At 42.8% G+C, this 21,576-nt stretch overlaps 1 protein-coding gene across 4 annotated transcripts in view; it reads left to right on the top strand.

Annotated features, from left to right (window-relative positions):
- Window positions 1-21,576, top strand: part of MAP3K13 (mitogen-activated protein kinase kinase kinase 13) — a 152,933-nt gene that overhangs the window by 39,968 nt on the left and 91,389 nt on the right. For all 4 annotated transcript variants that reach the window (XM_045030668.1, XM_045030669.1, XM_045030670.1 and 1 more), the window contains one exon: window positions 1,131-1,288. The gene's annotated coding sequence lies outside the window, so the exon portion shown is untranslated. The remainder of the gene's footprint in view (window positions 1-1,130; window positions 1,289-21,576) is intronic.

The following is a 21,576-nucleotide window of genomic DNA, read 5'->3' as shown; positions in this document are numbered from 1 at the left end:
AAGGGCTTAGGGCTAAGGCAGAGGATTGGGGCGCAGGCTTACCTCGGGTGGCTCCCAGTCAGCAGTGGAGCAGCCAGCAGCAGGTCCGGCTCCTAGGCGGAGGCTTACAATTGGCGCTCGCTTGCAGGCACCGCCCACCCCCAGCACCCATTGGCTCGGGGGGGGGAGGGAGGGAGCGTGTGGAGCCCCATGGCCCTCCCACCTTCAGAGCCAGACCTGCTGCTGGCCACTTCGGGGGTGCAGCAAGGTGTCAGAACAGGTAGGGACTAGCCTGCCTTAGCTGGGCAGCATCGCCGACAGGACTTTTAACAGCCCAGTCAGCGGTGCTGACCAGAGCCGCCACGACCCAGTGCCTTACATTCCGCGACCCAGTACTGGGTCACGACCCACTGTTTGAAAACCACTGTTCTAGCAGCAGTCACAACAGTGCTGAATACAGAAGTATAAACTCTCTTCTCCACTCAAGGTCTCCCTCTTTATGCATTCCGGGATAGCATTAGCCCTTTTGGCAACAGCATTGCACTGGGACTTCCTGTGCAGCTGATCATTCACCATGACCCCTAAATCTTTTTCAGAGTACTGCTTCCCAGGATAGAGTGCCCCATCATGTAATTCTGGCCTACATTCTTTCTTCCTAAATGTATACATTTATATTTAGCCATTTTAAACCACACATTGTTTGCTTGCGCCCAATTCACTAGATCACTCTGTATTAGTGACCTGTCCTCTTCATTATTTACCACCTCCCCAGTTTTTGTGTTCTATGCAACCTTACTGGTGATTTTTTTTTTTATATATATTGGACTGGAAAATGTAGAACAAAAAATATTGTGGAGAACAACTCTGTGCTATCAGTTATTGTACTAGATTATCTAATAGAACTTTTCTACCTTGGACTTGTATGCTTCTACTTAAGAGTGAAAGAAGAATAGCTAATATTGGATATGCTTGTCTGTATGTATGTGTGACTCATAATTGTAGAGGCATGTCTTCACCCTACAAGAATGAAATGTTCCTCTTGGCATTACTGATACACTGCTTTATTTTGGGTAGAACTTAGAGACAGTTTATTCAGGTCCATTCTTGTTTAAACACAACACTGAGTTTTCTTTTATATCTATTGGTTTTAGAGAGAAGAATCCAATGTTGGACTGTCTTAGACCTTACGCTCAGTGCAGCTTCAGAGAGCAGTTTGGTTTATCTAACCTGAAGTGGAAGCATATGGACAACAAGCCAAGAGGACATGGGCTTTCAGTGCACTTGGAAAAATGATCCGGCATCAGAACTGGTTTGTATTTAACTTGCGGTAAGAGTGTGAATAACTTCAATAGATATGAATTCAAAGAGCACAATTTTCTGAAAGTGTAGTCCTTTAATTTCCAAGTATATCTTCTTCTACTTCTTAAATGATGGCCACCTCCCATTCCTCCTGTACATAGACATGTCTAATATGGAAATTGTATACTTGTGTTAATATAAGCTATAGTGCACCTGGCTAGGCTCAGTTCTGATAGGCGTGGATAGCGAGGGACAAGCATTTAAAGGGTGCCCAAAGCCTGTGGGTACACTTTCAGCTGAAGGTTTTTGTCTGGTCTTTTCAAATACAGCTTGAACTTTCTGGGCCGTTTGGGTCGATCACTGATCATGTATTCTCATGGGACAGCTTTGGGATATAGTGCATTTTTCCATTTCACTTTTCCTGGCAGCTGACTACTTTTCTCTACGCATTCTTTGTCATGGTAAGTCATAAGAACAAAAAGTCATGTCTTTTTAACCTCAGGAATATGGCTACTGGTGAAGAGTACTCTGACTCTTTAGCTAGTGTAGAATATAGTGGCTCACTTCTTGAGATGAGCAGATAACACCAGTGCTCCATGATTTACATTGGCTATTTGTTTGTTTCTGGAGCAATTACTGGAGAGAGCTGTTCTGCCACAGGTATTGAGATCTTCTGGGTCATTCTGGCTGTCTGTTTCAGAGTTGAAGCATGCCAGAGCCAGTGGAAATGCGTTGTCCTAGTCACGTGGAAAGAGAAAATGCAACAGATGTGGATTAATTAGGCCGCAGCTTTATTTATTAACTCATCTGGGAACTAACTGGCACTAGTTTGTACAGTGATTCCTTCCTTAATCATTTCTACCTGGTGGAGGGCTGCCGTCGGTCCCCCACTCCTCCACAGCTAGTCCTAGCCTGGTGCTGGGACCCCAGCACTTTCCTTTCAAATAAGGGTTAACCTCATTTCCTCAGTCCCTTATCTCCTCATAATGCCAGACACTAGGAACCCCAACCCTGTTCCCCAGCTTCTTTAGAGGATGCATTCCTCCTAAGTCCCTTTCCAATTCATCAAGGAACTGGACTATCTACGAAACAGGAACCTGCGCTGGATGCCTGTCACCCGGTAAATTGCAACAACTTGAACCTTACATCCTGACCTACCCCACAGAGTCACTGAGCTGCTGTGGGGAAGGCAACTCCACCCCACCCCACCCCCCAAAAAAGGGGGGCAAAAAACCCACCCTGTGCTGGCCAGACTGGTGGTGAGGGAAAAATTCCTTCCCAGTCCCCAAAGAGGTGTTTAATGCAATAGCTCAGCGGTTCTTGAACTGTGGGTGGGGACCCCAAAGTGGGTTGCGACCCGTTTTAATGGGGTTACCAGGGGTGGCATTAGACTTGCTGGGGTGGAAGCCGAAGCTTGAGTCCCAGGGCCAAAGCCCTAGCCCAACCGCCCAGGGCTGAAGCCAAAGCCCAAAGGTTTCCGCCCTGGGTGGTGGGACACAGGTTACCAGCCCTCCACCTGGGGCTGAAGCCCTTGGGCTTTGGCTTTGTTCCCCCCATCTGAGGTGGTGGGGCTCTGGCTTTGTCAGGACTCGGGCAGGCTTAGGCTTCAGTCCCCCCTCCTGGGGTTGTGTAGTAATTTTTGTTGTCAGAAGGGGGTCGTGGTGCAGTGAAGTTTGAGAACTGCAATAGCTGCAACATACCAGAAAACCTGGTCCTATGCAAATCTCAGGGGCAGGAGGGCAGGAGATACTAATGGGGTGTGAGAGGGAGCTCAGGCTGGAGGGACAGGGTTTATATATCCTTTCACATATGTGCAGGGCCAATGGCTTACCTGACTCCCACTGGCCTGCCCATTAGCTCAGGTGTTGTCTTCCCTCCCTTCCCCCGGCCACTCCCTTCACCATCCTGAGGAAAAAGAGACTCTTAAAGGAATGACTACCCTTTTTTTCCCCACCAGTCCAGACAAAGCTCTCCACCTTGAGTTTCTGCAGTTGGAATGGTCTGTGGGGGGCCTGTGTATCTGGAACTTCCTGCCTCCAGCACTCCTGTTTGGTAAACTTCAGGTGTGATGTAAGGCCTATTTGTTTGGCTAGGCTAGTGGGTCATTTTATTGTGGAAGTGGGTATTTATTAACAAGCAGATTTACAATTGTTTTTCTGGATGGATGTAATGGGCCCCAATGATGTGCTGGTGGACATCAGGGGTACCTGTATATGCTATTTCTGAACATTCGCATGAATGCTCTTGGTACTATTGGTTGACTGCAATTTAAATTCGTAAGGTGATGTCTAAATGTGGGAATCCCTTTTGTACAAAACAACAAATGGATCAATTATTACTTAATCTGTAAAACTTTTCTACAGTGACAATATTGTGATCGTTTCATGTCTGAACCACTGGAGGAGATTACCAAGTGATGGGATAAATACTTCATCACTTACAACTTTTAAATCAAGACAGTCAGTCTTTTACAAAGACGTCACATAGTGCAATCACAAATTGTGCTCGATGCAGGAGTCATTGGGTGAGATTCTCTGGCCTGTGATTAGCAGGAGGTCAGACTCTGTCTCTTTTTTCCCAAAGGAAAGAAGAATTCTATAGTCTAAAACTTTTCAGATGTGCCTGCATGTGCCTCTGGTATTTCGGAATACATATGTGGTCTTCAGCATCTCCGCAGTACTATATGTAGATTAGGTAGTGATATCATAGAAGTGTATGCCAGCTGTTGCTAGATCATAGCTGTAGTCTTTACTCTTTAGCTTTGTCTATTTTTATATGCTGAAAACTACATAAAATAATTGTTTAAAATAAAGAAAAATTGGGAACTGACAATAGAATCAGATGTCACCAGATAATGATCTATTGTTACACAAATGCTTAGGTGAAGTTGCTATTTATTTTCAAAGTAGGAGATACTTGATATATGTAGCAATAGAATAACACCTGTTTGATTATTATACAAAATATGTGAGTGTTAATTGCTTTAGGTAACAGACTTGTTTGATTCAACCAAATGGAGAACAAGTTAACTTCAAAAGTACAGATTTTTGAAAAAGTACTTTATGATTCACGCAGACAGAAATTGGGTTATCTCCATTATAAATCGTTCGATTTTATTAAAGGGAGTTTAGCCATCTAGCAATCTGAATTGCAGGCACAGGTTCCTTGCATATGTTGTAAAAAGGAAATGATGAGTATACTTTAGGAATAAAGAACAGGGGAATGCTTTCATGAGAGCTAGGCATCCCTATTTTCTGTACATAGATTCATTGAAATGTCTCTTGTCCTTGCCTTTTAATTGTGAGTTATTATCTAAACAGTTTTACTGTTTTGGTTAGTGCACAGGAATGAGCATAATATGGGAAACTTCCATTTCTTCTGGGAATGGGCCTGAAAAATGGTTTTACTAATAAATATTCTCATTTAAATTTCAACATGAAATTCTTGAGGAAATGCTACTTCATGAAGAGAATACTATTCCTTTCATTTAGCATTCTGTAATTAATCAAGGTTTGTGGTTAAGGTGGAATCTTTTCACTGAGGAAGTAGAATTGCTTCTTGAGTTGAAACTGACCTTATCCTGGTGAAAGCAATCAGGTATTCAAACGAGAGGCCCAGACCTACACAAAACTGGTCTTGCTTCATCTGTCCAATTCTACTTTCATTCATCCATGATGGTTTCATGACTTAATATTTTCAGTTAGTAGAGCATGTGCTTCTTGAGTACCTGAAGGAAGAAATTGAACTGGATCCACCAGTGCTGATGGTTCCAGTGGGCATGTCATCTTCCTCACTTGATGAAGCAATCATTCCATTATTTCCATCACTGCTTGACAACTACAGGCAATGCCAGGAGCATTTGCAGAGGGTGGTGACTGAACTCCAGATCCCTCTTGAAGAGGGCCATGACATGCAACATAAGCTTCTTGACATTCTGCAACCATCTGGCCCTAGCAGAGCATCCCTCCCAGTGGACGAGGCCATTTTGGAACTTGCCAGGACAATGTGGCATACCTCTGTCTCCTGTGCCCCCACCCTGAAAAGGGATGAAAAATGTTACTTCATACTAACTAAATGGGTAGAGTTCCTGTTTAACCCTGTTGCAACCCAGACCAGTGAGGGGTTGTGTCACTGCCTGCCTTGCAGCTCTGGGTGCCTTAAATGCTATGCTGCTGTGTCTAACAGTCCAGACATCAATAGCCAGCCTACAAACATGTAGGTCACAGTTGACTTCCACCACTCAGTTACTGTTCGCAGAATGACACCAACCCCCGCCAAGCCCCAGAATTCCCCAATACCATCTCCCTGCAATGTCCAGCCCACTCCTGGAACACTCACAGAAGTTACTAAGTTTCTGGCTCCTTTAAAGAGACAGAAACAGCAGCTTGTTATCTTGACTGGAGTTAACAATCACTTCAATCAAAGCACTTGGTTGGTTTAGATTAAAAAGTAAAACAAGGTTATTTAAGCAAAAAGAGAGATGCTTTAAGTGAGTTCAAGTATATGGGATAAAGATCGGAAGGTTTATAAACAACTCAAAGTAAAAATATGCTTTATAATGGCTAAGGTCCAACTTAACAAGCTGCTGGCTTTGTTTGAGGTAGTTTCCTCACCAATCTTCCTTTTCCAGCAGTGGCTGACTAGCTCTTAGTCAGGTCCTCACAGAGTCCAAGGCGCTGGTTTTCCTTGTCTCCTTGGGTGAAGGATAACTTAGTGGTTCTCTGCCCTCTCTTTATAGTCCAGTAAACCTTTGAAATGTATCGCGCTCAAAGTTCATTGACCCCTGCTTCAAGGACAGGAAGGCTTTCTGGGGGTGCAGTGTCCATCCCTCATTGAGATTAAGTGATCACATTTTTCCCCGCTTGTTCTCCTGATGACTTTGTTTGCCTGTGATGCAAATGTACTTTTGTCTTTGGTTACACCTTGCTCAATTTATATGGGAGACACATTCAAACAGGCAGAACCTCGTTTCTTTATCTGGAAAAAAACCTGTTTATAATTTTCCCTTGCCATGCCTGGTTTAAACATATTTTAGTCATAATTCCAGCATAACTGTATCGTCCTTTGTGGGCTGACCATACATACATACATCATGCAAGAATATCAGTGATCAAGGAGTTATCAGTTTTCCAGCAACATGTTACATGACACCTTTTAGATGCCGATTATAACAGTAGTGAGTTGGGGGTACATTGAGCTGGTTGGACTAGGTGAAACTCACTGCTAGATACCTTGTGAGAGCCCTTTGCCTTCTGGCATAGGGATGCTCTTAAGGTCACACCCACCCAGCACTCAACTCCTTAGTAGTGCAGGCTCCCATGGAGAGATCCAGGCTACAACATGCTAAATCAGCTTCAGCTGACAAAGGCACTAAATGCCTTGACCTTCTAGGGAGGAAGGTATTTTCATCAACCAGCCTCCCATTCAAAATTGTTAACTACCAAACCATGTTAGCAAAATACTATTTCACAAATTATTCTAAATAGGTGGAATTCAAGGACAAACTTCCCCAAGAGGACAGGGCTCAATTTCAAGCCCTCATCAATGAGGGCAGACTGGTGGCTAAAAATTAACTCCAAGCAGCAGTGCATACAGCTGGCATTGCATCTAGAATTATTGCCATAATTGTTGTTATGAGGTGAGAATCCTGGCTTCACTCTTTGGGGTTCTCTAGGGAGGTCCAAAATATCATTGATGACTTGCCCTTTGGTCTCATTGCTTGATTGAGAAGACTGATTACTCACTACTCTTGCTTAAAGACTCCAGGACAACCCTCCACTCCCTGGGCATCTACACCCTGGCCCTGAAGAGAAAACCACACAAACAAGCTTATAAGTCCAGACCCTCTCCCTCAACCGTTTTATCATCAGTGCCCTTACAAACCACCACACATATATCAGAGGATGCAAAGACCTGGATATGTGGCTCCCTCTCTTCAACTGCCACCACTCAACCAGGGCACTCAAGAACCGCATACCTGAATTAGATGCCATCCTATACTGTCCCCCAAACTTGTGGTCGCTGCCTCGCATACTTTGCCCACAACTGAAGGGCAATAACAGACATGTAGGTGTTAAAGATCATCCACTCTGGCTAGATGATTGAGTTTTGCACATCCCAGTCGCAAGTCCCCTTCCCCACCTCTCTTCAGGGACCACTCTCACATGGAGATCCTCTATCAGGAAGTGGGCTCTTCTCTTCAGGAAGGGGCTATAGAAGGGCCACCTCAACATCAAGGGAAAGAGTTCTACTCTCCATATCCTTTAGTGCCACAGAAAAATGAAGGATGGAGACTTATTCTTGATCTACGACAGCTGAATGTCTTTATTTGAAAATCAAAATTCTGCATGGTTACATTAGCATTGGTAATCCCCTTCTTGGAGGAAGGCAAATGGTTCATGGAACTCAACATTAAAGATGCTTGCTTTCATGTGGATATTCACCCATCTCACAGACAGCTCCTCAGATTCCTGATAGGAGAGGAGCACTACCAGTTCAGAGTGCTCCCTCCTGGACTGGCAACAGCACCCAGTGGTGACGGTCCAGATGAAATGAAATGGTTACACCATCTTAGTGTATCTGGATGACTGGTTCCTGATGGGCAGATACAGCAAGGAGGTCCAGTCAGTGACACTATTCTTGCTTTGTCTTCTGGCATCCTTGAGTGTCTGTGTAAACAATGAAATGTCCACTTTGGCCCCCGTGAAAACCATAAACTTTATTTGAGCAACCCTGGACTCTACCTCAGTGAAGGCCCACCAGCCTATGAACAGATTTCAGACCATGAACAAACTGATAAAACCGTTCACTATCGGACCCTGCACCACAGTCAAGGACTGTCTTTACCTACTAGGCCACAAGGCTGGGTGTACCTACGTAACACTATTTGCTGGGCTTCACCGCTTTTACTTGCAGGCCTGGCTCTAATCTGTTTACTCACCAGGTAGAGACGACATGAATACCAAAGTGACAGTCCCTCCCAAGGCCACAGCTTCCCTCATATGATGGACGAACCTGGGAGATGTGCATGCAGGAGTGCCTTTCCTTCCACCTACACGTGATGCGACCATAATCACAGATGCATCCCTGAAAAGATGGGGAGCCCACATGGACACTCACACTGCGCAAAGCACATGGTCTCCTTGGGAGGCCAGAATGCATATCAGTCTTCTGGAGCTGAGCATAGTCTGCCTAGTATGCAATTCCTTCCACTGTTTTGTCATATCTAGATAACATCAGATAATGTGATGAATGTATTTTACATAAACAAGGTGGAGGAAAATCTCTTCCTGTCTGTACAGAGTCACGGAGTTTATGCACAGAATTCTCTGGCCAACAATCTCAGCAGGCACTTCTCCACAGACCCCAAATGGGAGATACATAACTCCCTTCTGAACCTATGCTGCTCTAGAGTAGGACTTCTGGGGTGATGCCTTTATGTTATGCTATACAGACTGTCTGATACATTGTTTTTCTCCCCTTTGCCCCCCTGCTTCCTCAGATTCTATGAAAAATTCTTCATGACAGAGCCCAGGTCATTTTGATTGCATGCAGGTGGCCCAGACAGTTCTGGTTTCTGGACCTCCTCCAGACATCAGCCCATCCTCCTATCAGTATCTGACCCTTTCTAGATCTGTTAACTCAGGAGAACCGCAGGATCGGACATCCCAGGCCAGACCCTCCTCATCTCACAGTATTTTGATGGGTGTCAGACCTAGAGCTTTCATGTGCAGAACTCGTTTGAACTGTTCTCAGTCACAACAGAAAAGGCTCCACCATATAATGCCATCTAGTTACATGGAGGTGTTTCTGTAGAGCCAGTTACCCTTAGTAACAACAGGCATCCCTGCTGTTTTTAGACTATCTCCCATCCCTCAAGATGTCAGGACTTTCCATCAACTTGCTGCAGGTCTACCTAGCAGAAATCAGTGCCTTCCTCCTCCAATAGAAGGCCACTCTATATTTATTCACCCTACCATAGTTCAGTTCCTGAAAGATCTTCTTATTAGGACCTTTCCACCAGTGGTGAAACCCACACTGCAATGGGATCTCAACTTGGAACTCTCAGTACTTACTGGAATACCTTTCAACTGATGGTCACCTGTTCCATGTCGTCATTTCTGTTCATGAAGGTCCACTTTTTAGTCGCTATCATATTGGGCAGTGGGTGAGTGAACTGGGAGCACTCATGGTTGACCTGCTATGCAGTATATTTCATAAGGAGAAGGTTCCCTTTGTCTTCTGCCAAAATTCATCCCCAAGGTAATTTCTGAGTTTCACGTGAACCAAGCTATTCAGTTACCAGTATTCTTTCCAAAACTTCATGCTTCCGGTGAGGAGAGGAGACTGCACTCTCTCTCAACATCAGAATGCCAAATCCTTATCTATCTGCAAAGAATGAAACCCATTAGGAAAACAGCAAGGTTATTTGTTGCTATGCCAGAGCAATCAAGAGGACAAGCACTTTCTTTCAGAGATTCTTTAAGTGGGATATCTGGCTGCATTGTTCTCTGTTATCAACAGGCAAGTACTCTTCCCGCAGACAGGGTGAGGGCACAAGCAACTTCAACAGCATCTCTTCAAGAAGTATCTGTACTGGACTTTTGTAAGGTAGCTACCTGGAGTTCCGTCCACACCTTTATGAAGTGTTATTCCTCTTCAGCAGATGCAACTATTGGGACAGCAGGCATCTGTATACCATCTGCATCCTCACACCTTTTTACTGTTTGAATATTGCTTACCAATCACCCACATGTAGAATACATATAGGGACCAGCATTCAAAGAAGAAATGGAGGTTATTTTGAGATGTGTGGTCCCTATCTGTATTCCACTACCCACCCTCCTTCCCCTCTGCTTTGGCTTTAGTTTGATTCATGTTAAGAGGAACTTGAGAGGTGTTGGTCCACAGTGCCCCTTATGCTGTTGGCTCAGAGCATAGGGAAGCAACTTCACAGGTGCGGCTCAATGAACGCTCCTTGCTAGAAATCTCTGGTCTCAGGCACCTGGAACACATGCGTAACCATGTGTGGAATACAGATAGGGATCACGCATCTTGAAGAACCTCCAGCTACAGGACAGTAACCTCTATTTGTATTTAACAACATGTTAATTAATATTTTCTAACACAACTAATTTTTTCCAGGATAGGCAAACCCCAGGTGTGATATAAAACTGGGGCTCCCTGGAGGTAGTCAGGCTTAGCAGTCCCCTGGTAGTTGCCAGCTGCTCTGTCTCTGCAGTGAATGCTTGGTAGTATCTGGCAGTAGACATTAGGGTGAGCCTGCATGACTTTTACAAAAAGCAGGCATTTAAAATGCCATGCAGCATCCTCTCAGAGGCATTCTGCCTGTGTATGCCTTGCACGGAATGCCTCAGAGCGCTTCTGCTTGGTTGCCATGCTGTCGCAGACCCCAGTGCATTTGGTACCAAGTTTGATGCTTTGAATCCAAAAAGCATTTGAACAAATGTTGCACCGCTTTAAACAAAAAAAGAATTAAACATTCACTTGAATAATTCTGAGGCAGCTGACAGCTTGGTATATTTTTTTAAACAGCATGATCCATTGAGTAGGAAATTGGACTGAAGTCAGGAGTGCTAGGTTCGGTTCCCAGCTCTGCCATTGCCCTGCTGTTATCTTAGGCAAGTCATTTAATTTCTCTGTGCCTCTGTTTCCCTATCAATAAAATGGGGATAATTTCATTTACCTTCATGTGTAAAGCAAGTAGAAGCATTGACCAGTAAAGATAAAACAATTGATACCTGGATGATAGATCACGTCTACCCTAAAAATGTTTGAAAGATTGCCTAGTTGCTTAGACTACCAATTAGAGTATTTGGAAAATCAAGCCTGTGTCAGAAATGCTAGATATATCAGAGTCCCAGGGAAAGAAGTTGAGACAGGTTTAGTTTTGCTGCTATAATCCTATTCATGTTAAAATGCACCAGAGGAATGAGATAGGAATCCTGTGGAAATAATAGTATAATCATTTTTAATTTCATTATCACATAATGCTTATATGGCAGGGGCTAAATTAAGGTTGCACAAAGGCAACCTTAATTCTGGCAATTTGTAACTTTTGAGTGCTTGACTTTGTGACTTTAATGATCTTTTTACTTAGTTTTTTGAAAAATCACTGCCTAGATAATATGAATTTTAACCCCCAAAAGAGGGTTCTGTGGCAGAAGCTAGACCTGAGGAGGGCACTGAAGATTTAACCCAGCAGGACATCAAACTTCAGAAGATCAGATTCACTGTTTGTTGCCTCTCTGCCTTGCTGTTAAGTCTGAAAAGTTTAACGCCTCATTTATGTATCAGCAGATTAGGGCCTTTATTGGAAAAGTATGCAAAAGCCCTTCCCTTTCTGAGGTCATTAATACTCTTTCAGGATCCATAACCTCATTCTCTGCTAGAAAGGCACAGGTACCCACAGAAGAAATGCTAGGCTGCTAGATGTCTGAACATTTACAGTTTTACCAGGCGTCATGAATTTGAGATCATTCCTCCCTTAGAAACAGCACTAGGCAGTTGAGTCCCATGTGCTGTGGTTGGGGCTGCTGTGCTAGGAGTTTTGGTTTAAAGATTTGGAGTTTACAATTTAACTTTTGCCCATCCCTTGATGTTCTTCTCACTCTGCCTATTCCCTTCTAGGAGTGGTTGATGGGCAGGCTTCTCAGCTAAGAAAGGGAATGAGGATGTGTGTATCTGCTAATTTCCCATCCCAGGAAGCACAGCCAACAGTACAAATATCCTCTTGTGTTTAAAACAGTGAGAGGATTTCTCTGTTCTTTCTGCTGAATCTTTAGTATAGAACCTTTTCTCCCCCACCCTCACCCCCCAGCTGTTAAAATTAGTATTAATTACAGCTGTGGAAGATGGTTTTCTGGAGAGATCCCTTGGGGTTGGGATTTATAGCTCTGTTTCCCCTGACAAATAGCTCTGCTTCTGCCTCTGGACCCACAAGGGCAGAGAGAACCCTCTATGGAGAATTGCTGGAGGCGATTTCTAAGAAGAGAAACTAGTGAATTAAGAGACATTTTCTTTTCTCTCCCCCTGCTATCCTCCAAACAACTTGTGTGTTTTTTGCTCTGACTAGAGGAATTTCTTCAGTTCCTTCACACAGACTGCTTCCCTTTGCTTTGTTCACACTGTATGTTCCCACCTTCCCTTTGTTTATGGACTCAACTTTCTCCAAATCTGTCTTTAAGACAAAGCTCAAACTTTTTTTTCTCCCCTTTCCTTCCTTCCAGTTCATTTTTCTCACTGTGCTGCCACTTGGTTCTTTGTCTCTTCTGCACGGGTTCTAACCAGGAGCTTTCCCTCTGCTTGTGTAGCACAGAAGGCAGGACAGAACTCTGAGTCATGGAAACTAGATTGGCTCCATCTACCTGAAGAAAACCCTCCATTCGCTTTGCCTCTCAGGAAGCCTCCCAACCTCCTGTGTTACCTACCTTGCAGAGCACAGGAAAATTCTATGAAACTGGGGAAGAACATTTTTTAACCTGGCATTGACCTTTCTCTGCCTTTGGTTTAAATGCTGGGAAAGATAGTGTGTCTGCAGGGACTTTTTGCTCTGTGGGTCTCCTTGGCAGTTCTCCTCAATGTGATATATCAGCTGGTCAAGAAGATTATGAAATCCAGGAAGGGCCTCTGTTCAACTTCTGCTGATGCTGGTTAGAGGGGCTCCTCTGCATCTCCTATCAAGAAGGGGAGGTCTCTCCTGTTCTCTTCAGAGAAGGGAGTAGAGCTAGCAACAGTGCAGTCACAGCAGTGAAAGACTCGGCTCAAACCCCCTCCCCCAATGTCTGCTTCAGTAATGTTGGCATCATGTTTTCAGCAACGAGGAGACAAAAGCACAGGTCCCCATGGAACCAATTCTCTTGGAAGGACTCTAAAGACTCCTTTTGAGAAAACACTGGTGATCCAGACCATATCAGATTGCTCTTCCAGCCAGGTTCTAGTATTGACCCTTGGGCAAAATGTGTCTGTATAGAAATAAATCCCTTTCTGGACAATGTTCTCTTTTGGGGTCACTCAGAACAAGCCCTTCAGAACACCAATATAGCAGGTGCTCTTACCTTGAGATTGGAACGTCTTGGCGTATTTTTAGTGCTTTCCCTTATGGTAGAGGAGTTTGGCTTCCACCCAAACAATAAAATCTTCCCTTTCCAGGGCATACAAAAGTAGCTGAGTAGGCTTTCAATTTTCCCCAGGGATAAACACTTTTCCCTCAGACTCATTGATGCAGTGTTCTTTATAGCTGTAGTAGTTGCCCTTCCACCAGGACTAAGCATGGTAATGCAGTACTTGAAGGATGGAGCTTCCTCTGACCTCACTGGAAAACCTAGGAGTCCCTAAATAAGCACAAGTACAAACTCAAGATGTCAGCCCCAAAAAGCTCTCTTCCTTCTACTTACTCCTATGCCCTGCAGTTCTCTTCTGTTCTGAGCCTCAAACAGACCTATGTATAGTCCTTCTGTTCTTCCCAACATGCCTTACAGCAGACTACAAATGTCAGGGTCCCTATGGTGACTACATCTCCCAGAATTCCTTTGCTTGAGAGGCCAAGTCCAAGCAACAAGTGAGCTGGTGACCCCTGTTATTAAAGTGACCCAGGGACACTTGTTTCTTCAGCATCATCATTTTTAAGTAAATTTCCAGATGAGCCAGCTAAATCTTTCTCAGGAAATTCAACATCTTTAAGTTAGAATCAACAAGGAAATAATCCACTGTCAAAGAATACTCCAAGGATTTGGAACACTTTCTATTACCTGATGCAAGGCTGAAAAGCTGAATCCAAAGTTTCAGATTCTAGAACTTCAGCAGAATGGTTTATTTATGTGGCTTGTAGTGACCAACCTCTCTATACAAACATATATAGCTCTGATTTTGTCTATCCTAGGAACAAGTAAACCGAGGGAGAAAGCTCTGTTTACTTACTCTTATATTATTTCTTAAAGCAGCATCCCTTCTGAATCTCCAAGAAATACATAAAATGGTTTAGTGGAAACTACTTCTAGTTTTAGATGCTGTTATGAAATCACCCTTCAAGGTACTTCCATCTGCATCTCTCTTCTGTCTCCATTAAATGTACTTCCTGATCTCTAACATGCCTGCAGGTTGGATTTCAGAGCTGGAAGCTTTGTCTGTGGGGTATTTTTCCCCACAGGTAAAGCTGTAGACTAGTTAGAGCTAGCCTTTATTGCAGAAGTAAATTTAAATTTGGTGTTTTACAAGTCCCAGGAAATGTTACTACTTTTTTTTTTTTTTTTAATCCAAACCCCAAGAATTTAAAGGAAGGATTGGCACCTGCTTAATGTCTGATGAGCTATCAATATATATATGATAAGGACAGAATCGTTCAGAAAACCAAAAACATATATTTGTCCCCTACTGTCCTACAGTTACAGGAAAGAAAGCATCTAAAACCTCAATTGCTGAAACTTTGTGCATGGGCAATTTACCAGGTTAAAGGTATGAATCCTTTGGGATTCATTAGAGCTGTCAGATGAGAGGCATTTTCATTTTTTGTGGACAGAAAAGTCCTTTGAATCTGATGAAAAAATTGCAAGGCAGCTACATGGTAATCAAGGCATATTTTCTCCTGGCATTACAAGCTCCCTGTAAAAGCTGTGGTGGATGCAGCCTTTGGCAGAATTCTGCAGGCAGTTACTCCCTCACAAATCACTTACTATATAATGTTGTGTGCAGCTATTCTAAAGCTCTTTCTCAGGGTTTAATTGTTGTTGAAAATCCCATTGTTGGAATAGTGAGCTTAGATACATAGGGGGAGAGAGGAATTTGCCCTCACCTGAGATTTTTTTTCTCCTAGAAGCCAGGTTTGTCATCTCCCTCCAATATATGAGGGGGAGCGGGGGACACAGGCCTTAATTTACTGTAGCCTTCTACAGACTTTTCTTTTACTAAGTAGAAAGTTTATGGTGCAAACTGTTGGAGTTATTTTAGCACAATCCATTTGTAGATATAAATTCAGATTTCAGCTCAAGGAATCCATCTCACTAAGGCAGGTGTTCTCAACCTGAGGTTTGAGAACAGATATCAGGGGATCAAGATCCCCCTGTATTGCTAAAAAGAAGGGAGGTCCTGGCTACATCCCAGTTACATGGGAAGGAGATTCCATTGTGCTAGGAGCTTCCCTCAAGTAGGTGTAGCCAAGCCAGTTCTGGTAATTGACAACTCTGTCACAAATTCCTACAGTTTTAAGGCCAGAAGGGACCATTAGGTCATCTAGTTTGACCTCTGTTATACGGCCTCACATTTTACCCAATTACCTCAGTTTTGAGCCCAATAACTTGTGTTTGGCTAAAGCATCTTCCAGAAACTCTAGGTTTGATTTGAAGACATCAAGAAAATCCTCCACTTCCCCTAGTAGTTGTTCTAATGGTTAATCATTGTCAAAAATGTGTGCAGTGTTAATGTTTCTAGTTTGAATTGGTCTGGCTTCAGTTCTTGTTCTGGCTTTCTCTAAAGAACCCTTTAGTACTCAGTATTTTCTCCATGTCAAGTAGGGTGACCAGATAGCAACTGTGAAAAAACGGGACTGGAGATGGGAGGTAATAGGCACCTATCTAAGGAAAAAGTCCCCCAAAACAGGACTGTCCCTATAAAAACGGGACGTCTGGTCACCCTAATGTCAAGGTACCTATACACTGTAATAGTCACCTCTTGATCTTCTTTTTGATAAGGTACATAGACTACAAGACATTTTCTGTAGCCCTCAAGTCATTTTTGTTGTTCTTTTCTGCACCATCTCCAATTTTTCAACATCTTTTTAAATTTTGGCACCAGAACTGGATGCAGTACTCTGTGTACTGAGGAAAAATCACCTCCCTACTCCTGGTCACCACTCTCTTCTTTCTACATCCAGGGACTGCATTAGCCTATTTTGCCACAGCATAGCACTGGAAGTGCTTGTTAATTTTTGTTGGTCCATTACGACCCTTTTTGGAGTCACTGCTTTCCACAATACAGGCCCCCATTCTTTAGGCATGGCCAGTATTTCTTGTTCCTAGATGTATAACTTTGCATTTGGTATGTTAACATGCATTTTGTTTGAATTGGCCCAGGTTACCAAAAAGTGCAGATGGCTCTGACTGCCCTGTCCTCATTATTCTTTATCACTCCACCAGTCTTTGTCATCCACAAATTTGATCAGCGGTGATTTTATATTTAGTTCTAGATCATTGATGGCAATGTTGAATAGCATCAGGCCCAGTGTTCCCTCTAATTTTTCCTTTCCATGTGCGGAATGAATTGTGTTATGTGCACCAATATGAAGGTTGCATGTGACACATCACCTTCATATTGGTGCACATAACAAAATTCATGTGGTAGGGGTGGGGCTGAGGGGTTTGGCGTGTGGGAGGGGGCTCAGGGCTGGGGCAGAGGGTTGGGGTGTAGGGATATGTGGGCTCCGGCTGGGGGATGTGGGTTCTGGGGTGGGGCCAGGGGTGAGGGGTTTGGGTGCTGGAGGGTGCTCAGATGCTATGGTGGGGAGAGAGGACTCCCTCAGCTCTCTCTCCCTGCAGCAGTGCTTGGGTTGGGCGGGGGGAGGCGCTTCTCCTCACCGTGGCAACTCTGGGCTTGGGGCTGCAGGATAGGTGCCCCGGCCCCAGCAGGTCTATGCTTGGGGAGGGGTGCCCCTCCCCCGACTGCAGCAGGTCCCAGGGTGGGTTCCTTAAGCACCTGTGTGGTGCTAAATAGGCTGCTGAGCGGCCGCACAGCTTACAGGGAACTTAGATCAGGTCTCAATCTCTGTGGAATCCTATTAGACACCCCACCATGATTCCTGATTGACAACTACTTTTTGAGATCGGTCAACTAGCAAGTTCTTAATCCATTTGTGTGCTTTATTGATATTGTATAATGTTAAATTTGTAATTAGAATGTCATGTTGTAAAAAGTCAAAAATGGCTTAAAAAATCCTAGGTTTCTTACATCTGTACAGTTACCTTTATCAACCAAACTTGTGATGTCATCCAAGAATGAAATCAGGTTTGTTTGACCAGACCTATTTTCCATAAAACCATGTTGACTGGCATTAATTATATTCCTGTTTTTTAATTCTTTTTATCAATTGAATTTCATATCAGCTTTTCTGTTGTTTTGCCTGGGATTGATATAAGGCTAAGCAGCCTATATTTACCTCATCCTGCTTGCCCTTTTTTAGCATGACATTAATACTCTTCTACTCTTCTGGAATTTCCATAGTATTCTAAGATTTATTAATGTAAGTGAGCCAGACATCTCCTCAGCCAACTCTTTTAGGACTGTTGGGTGCAAGTTATCCGGGCCTGCTGATTTTAAAATGTTTATGCCTAATGGATGTTGTTTAACATCCTCATTGGTTAGTATATGACTGGAAAGTACTTAATATACCTATATTGCACAAGGGATGATGATCCTGCTCCTTTCCAAATACAGAAAATAAATATTCATTGTACCCTGCATTTACTGAGTCGTCATTAACAATTTTATCATATCCATCTAGTAATGGAGCATACCATTGCTAGGATTTCATTTGTTCCTAATATACTTAAAAAAACTCCTCCTTATTGTGCTGACCCCGCCAGCCAGGAATTGTTCCCTGATGTCTTTAGCTTCCCTTATCAATTTTCCATACTTCATAACTTCTTATTTATATTGATTACTGTCTCTTTCTTCTTTTTTCCATGTGTTTTATATTGCTTTTTAAATTTCTAGTTGTTGCTTTCACTTTGCCATTGAACCAGGATTCTTTTAACCAAAGTTATCCTCTTTCTTCACTGTGGATTTGTGGCTTAAAGAAATCTGCTTAAAGAACTCTCAACTTTTGTTCACATTTTCTGTCTAAATTTTTTTTCACACATCTAGCTTACAGTTCACACTCTGTGTTATACTGCGTGTCTGTCTGCCTGTGCACCTTAACTCCAGGTCAGGGTGGTTTTTGTTTGGTGTTTTTTGCCAGTAGTGTAAATTCAAAATGGAAATTATTCTCTGTAAAATTAATGTAAACAGCAACTGCTGTGGCTATCTATTTGGGCGTCCAGGATGGAGAGGATTTTGTCCTGGTGTTCAGAAATGGGTATGCCTTTGGCACAGGTGCTTGGCTAATTTGCTGTGATGTGTAGATGGAATGTCCATTGTGCCTAGAGTTCAGGATGTGGCTGCAAATTTAGAATCCTGCTCATTTAGATTTTTCAGTCTCTGAATTTCCTGATACATATTACAGATTTCAGTCAATCCTTTTGTATTGCTATAATATAGATTTGTGGGGAGTGGTTTTCTTTTTGTTATATTAGTGCATTTGCATTATTGATCTGACACAAAACCCCACTGTATTCTGCTTGCAGCTGCTGTCCAATATATGCTTATATTTTGGTTATTATTAACTTACAATACCCAGGAACCGTAATTCTGAAAAAAAATGGACAGAAGTAAGTCCTTTTTCTGCTTACCAAATACATTTTGTTTATATAACAGATGGTGGTTATTTGGATATGCTTTTATCATACAGGGCATCTGGCTGGACAGAAACTCATAAGAGAAGTCACTAAATGGAATTATAGCTTCTGTTCCTTTCAGCAGAATGGCGGCAATGATGTATACACACACACACACACACACACACACACACACACACACGCTTGTGCCCCTCCCAGCTGGTAGGCTCTGTGTCATAACCCTGAGAGGCTCTGTTACAGAGGTCTGATTGGTGGGCTCTGTTTATTCTGTGACCAGATTCTTCTAAAAGAAGGCAGGCCATAGCTGTCTGAAGCTGATTGGCTGTCCCCCTCTGACTTCCCCCATTTCTCTTTCAGAGCACACACCACAGAAAGCTCTGTGCTGAATCCTAACACAGCCCAATTTACATCCATTCATGAATCTGTGACGTCAGCAACCTTCTGTGCTCCTTTTGCAGTGGCTGCAGGATTGTGTGGGTGGAATTTCCTTTAATTTTGCTAAGCTTTTTTTTTTTTTTTTTTTTTTTTTTTAACCTTCCATCTTTTTAAACCAAGAAAATGGACCATCATGTGTAGGAATTCTCCATCCTTGTGAGTATTTCACCAAATGCTTGTGGGGGGCGTCTGTGGGGGTGTGTGTAATGCCAGTGTTACCTTCTCATCATTTATTTGAGAGGGGCAGATGGATGGTGCATTTGTGATGTGGAGAGACTGAAAAAATGATGCTGAGGGAGAGGCGGGGAGAGAAATCTGAAACCATAATTTAGCCAAGAGTGCGTCTGAAATCGACAGCTGGTTTTCCTTTTGCTTGCCTGCATGGTAGATATGGACATTTTTCATTTACAATCTTGTATGTTATCCCTTAGTGCTTCCTGTGCCTGCCTTTTAAAGGGGGAGGGAATGAATGTCAGTGAGGAGTGGCCGTTTGAAAAGACAGATATTGGGGTATTCAAGGAACAACAGAAGAATTACTGGAGGCAGAATAGGAAAAGCAAAGCTGGCTTTTTACCTGCTGGGCAAGTGTAATCTTTCCTCTCTGCTGGCTATTCAGCAGTTTTGCTGTCATGTGTTGTTCTAGAAATGGATAATTTAAGATATATTTTTGAGAGGATGAGGTAGCCTGTGTAACGTGGTGAATATTTTGGCTATAATTTTGTCCTTTTAAATAGAAGCTTTTAGCTGTTTGTTTCTTGTTCTGGACATACTTATGGCCAGATTCTTTCATTCTTACATTGCGTAGAACCTCATTTGGGAGTAGTCCCATTGCAGTCAATGGTGCTAATCACTGAGAGCTAGACTCAGCTCGGGGGTTGGACTAGATGACCTCCTGAGGTCCCTTCCAACGCTGATATTCTATGATTCTATGATACCCTTGCTCATGTTGAATAGTGCTTCATATAATGAATAATCCCACTGAAGTCAATGGGAAGTCACACTGTGAGTAAGGAAATCAACAGTCTGGCTTGTGATTTTTAGATTCGTGGGTAAGGTGAATACCTGAATTTTTAGGTTGAAGAAGGCAGTGTCAGAGCCATACCTTTTGGACAAGCTAATTTTGGCTGTGATTGGTCCTTATGGTGTCAGGGGAAAGCCGAAGGGAAGTGTTTTATTATTTTCCTGAAATGGCAGATCAAAATGAGAACATCTGACTATGTGGTGAACATAAAAAAAAGAGTAAAATAAGTAAGTGTGTTGTCAGTTACATTTTGCAAACACGTTCCCTCTATACTCACTACACACACCCCGCCTGGGATGTCCTACACTGTTGACAGTCAGTTGCAGTTGTTGAAAAGTTAGGGAATTACGCTAATCTTTGTTTTCATGGTAGCTTTGTTGATAAGCTAGGAAACTTTCAAAGAGAGCCAGGAGATCCTATTGGATGTGTATGTATCTGGCTTTTCAAAATATCAGTGGACAATAGAGCCCAATTTGAGAGTCAGTAGGCTTTTTTACTTTTTTTCTTGACTGTTTGGACTTAATTTGTGGGGTTTGTTAATCTCACTTCCGATTGTTCATTTTATATCTGGGATAATCTTTGGTTTAGATTTCCCTTTGTCCCATACTGGCCTAGTATACTTCAACTCGTCACTGTTCTGATTAATTTTCAATTTAATTACTAGAATTATGAAATTATTATTTATAGCATCAAATGGGTGTGAGGCACTCTAAAAATTTAGGCAACCACGCCTACAGCTGAAAATTGTTTTCAGAATTTGTGTTTTTTCTCTTTTCTCTCAAATTCATACTTTTCTATTTTTGTCCTCTAATTAAATGAGTTGGCAAGTGGATGGTACTTGGTTTGTCTCCAGTGGCCTGGAAAATTTAGGAATTATTTATTTGTAAACTACTGTATAGCTAAAGTAGGTTTCATTGGTTAAACCAAACTGTTTAAAGTGTGGTTCTATTCTAGATAGTAACAATTTGAAAATGGATTGTGGCAACCCATGTTTGCATCTCAGTGATTTCCAAAGCAAATGTGCTAAGTTCACAGTGATCAGACCTCAAGGGTATGTTCAGTTTGGAGAGAGCTCACAAGTTCTGGGGGTATTCTCTTCTTAGGCATATTCAACGCTTTGAAACGGTGGAATCTTACAATGTAAAAGAAATTCTTGAAGTACAAACACTATATAAGTGAAAAGATGGGTTTATTGTCAGCCATACAAACTCCTCTTGGGATCGTAAAGTCAAGCTGGGTTCTTTCCATTTCTCACATCATCTCTGGTAATAAAGATCCTGTAGAACATGGTAAATGCTTATGTCTACACTGCAGCTGGGAGCATGCTTCACAGTGTAGGTAGCCAAACACATGCTAGCTCTGCTTAAGCTAGTGTGCTAA

Source organism: Mauremys mutica, chromosome 9, assembly GCF_020497125.1.
Source record: "Mauremys mutica isolate MM-2020 ecotype Southern chromosome 9, ASM2049712v1, whole genome shotgun sequence".
In the NCBI taxonomy this organism is placed as follows: Eukaryota; Metazoa; Chordata; order Testudines; family Geoemydidae; genus Mauremys; species Mauremys mutica.
This window is presented reverse-complemented; position numbering and strand designations above follow the sequence as displayed.